Here is a 2,849-nt window from a genome sequence, read left to right as displayed (position 1 = left end):
CTGTATGATTATGCATTAAAACCCTTTGAGGTTTAATATGTCATTGCTGATTTGAAAAAGCATGCTGTAATACTACAGTAATTAAAACAGGACATACAGTAATATATACAAGTAACTATATATTTTTTTACACCAACAAATAAAAATGTCTGAAATATTTAAAGCCAACATTCTGCTTCTCACAGAACCTCTACCAGGTAGGTAGAAGTTCAATAGTAATTCACCTAATATACTATAGTAGTCAATTCACCACATATTTCTAACACAAATCAAGCAGAAGAAGTGAGAAATAATTCACAAAATAAGAGCAAATATTATTTGAGACTATGAGGCCATTTTTCCCCAGAAACTGCAATACAGGGAGGATGCCATAGCAGAAGTAAAATTGCTTCTCTCTCTCTCTCTCTCTCTCTCTCACTCACTCACTCACTCACTCACTCACTCACTCACTCACTCACTCACTCTCTCTCTCTCTCTCTCTCTCTCTCTCTCTCACACACACACACAAACGTTGTTACAGTTGTTTTTTTTTACCCAGGTTTTGGTGGAACATGCATGTGGTGACCTCTTCCTCTTTCTTTCTTCCTGCTTTGTGCTCCTACACCTTCTTTATGTTGTCATATTAATTATATTACCTCTGAGTCACAGGGCTTGCAGCAGAAATAAAACAAATGTAAAATTAATGTAATGTGATTATAAAATAATGGGATTTCTTTTAGTTTGGGCTTGTGTGATCTTAGTTCACCTGTCCTTCTCTTTGAATCATTTATAGTTTTGTTAAGTGTGAAGCTCATGTCACTGTTGAATAATATACTTTTGCTACAATGCTCTAGGGAATCTTTGAGCTTATGCAAATAGTTTTTTTTTTTCACTGTCTGTAATATTTTTAAATGTCAAGAAACAAAGATTTTCTTGTGCATGTTTTCAAATGGAGTGGCCTTCAGACTCTGTTGGTACATGTCTTGAAATAATGTTTCCCAAAACCCACACACTTCCTTCCTGCAACAGTGGGAGGACTATGATGGCTTACAAAGCCCCCCATCACACTTGAGTAAAAGCCCCGACTTCTCTACTGCACTCTAGATTCTCTATTGCACTAGTATAGTGATGAGGTCATTATGAGTGAGAAATACAGACAAACCCAATCACAACTTAATTAATTCACAAAACTATTAGATATAATATGGAAGCATATGAGGAGAAAAAGGAACGAGAAGGTATTTGTTTTATGAGTTGGTGTTGAACTCTTGGTGACTGAATCTGGCTGTCTGTTCATCTGTTTCTGATGATGCTTCAGGCTGGTAAAAGATGCTCTTGTATGATTAACACATCAGTGACTTTTTTGTCAGAAAGGTAAGTGGTGAACCATGTGTTCTGTTTAAGTAATTTTAGAGACACATCTACAAATGTATGAGGTTTCAACTGGCTTCTTGGGTACTGGAATGTGGGTAAAGTAGAATTGTGTCTGCTTACTGCTCTCAAGTCTCAGCTGACAAAAACCACCTAGAAATGTTACTTCCTGAATTACAACAGGAAACTGCTGAAAACCCGACCTTATGAGTTCAGAAAACCAGCGCCTAAAGCACTCAGACTTGACATGGCACTTTTCCCTACACCCTCCATCATAACAAAGACTAATATAAATTAAGACTAATAGAAAGAATATAAGTATAAACATTTGCCCCAAATTCCTCAAGTCCAAGTTAAATGCAAGACACCGGAATTCTAGTCAGATATTCTAAAAGGTAAACGGATTCAATGTTTTTTTAAAAACTACACAGCACAGAAAGAAGTTATAAACATCATAAGTTCCCTAACTCAAACCATAAAAATAGATATGGCAATTCAAATGGGCACTTATCCCCTACAGCTCTTTGCATAGTCTCCTAAATCTAGAATTGATGTTTAAAAATACAGGATTAATCTTCTAGTTCACAAACAACAAGCTACTAATTGTTGTAACACAGAAAGAAAAGCGAAGTTTCACAACGGCCATGCACAGACAACCATGTCTACGCTCTGTTTTGGTCACTCATAGTAGTGCCAGAGGAGGAAAGGGAGATCCTGAACCACATGAGCACATGAGAAAGACAGAGCGAGAGAAAAGAAGAGGAAGTGATGTCATCAGACATCACAAGACTAAGCTGCCACAGTGCCTGTGTTGTGCTAAGGACAGAAATGACTGTGTTCCTGTCATGTACTGTGTCCATAGGAGTGTGTAGTGTGTTTTTGACCCTGTTAAAGGTCCAGTGAGAGATTTCTTCTCCGCCACTAGAGAGTTGAAGATCTGTTTGTATGTGTTATTAGTGGAGACTTATTTTGACTTTTTTTGTTATCTTCATTAATTTGCTTCCTGCCTTGATACTGAGCTTGCTTTTCCCTAGTATCTCTTGCTGCTGTTGTACAGCTTTATACAGTGTTGTTTTGGTTTTGTGTATTGATGGTAGGGAGTAGCTGCTATTTGTTGTGGGTTTGGGGCTTTGTTACTATTTTTTGTTGGGGAATTAGTGTAGTCCTGTGTGTTTATTCTTTTTCTCTGTGAAAACCTATTCAGTGTGTTTTTATTTTATTGTGGGTTTTGTTTGTTACTTTGGCCTGGGTCACTGCTGAAGACACCAGCAATATTTGACTACCGTGGTATTTCCCTGGGTTCTTTGTTCTTACAAACATTTGTTAGCCGTTTTACCCCACGGCTCTTGTTACAGCCTTATTGCCCAGACAAGGTCGTAACAGTTCCTCTTTCTCCATGTTTCTATTTTTTTCTTCTGATGCACTTTAAACAATAAAAAACAAGCAAACAAACAAAAAGGCAAACAAAACTTCCATGGTCTTGCTTAATGTGTTTGGTC

The sequence above is a fragment of the Electrophorus electricus genome, chromosome 11 (genome assembly GCF_041902795.1).
Source record: "Electrophorus electricus isolate QZ-2024a chromosome 11, ASM4190279v1, whole genome shotgun sequence".
Lineage (NCBI taxonomy): Eukaryota > Metazoa > Chordata > Actinopteri > Gymnotiformes > Gymnotidae > Electrophorus > Electrophorus electricus.
Note: the sequence above shows the minus strand (reverse complement) of the source record.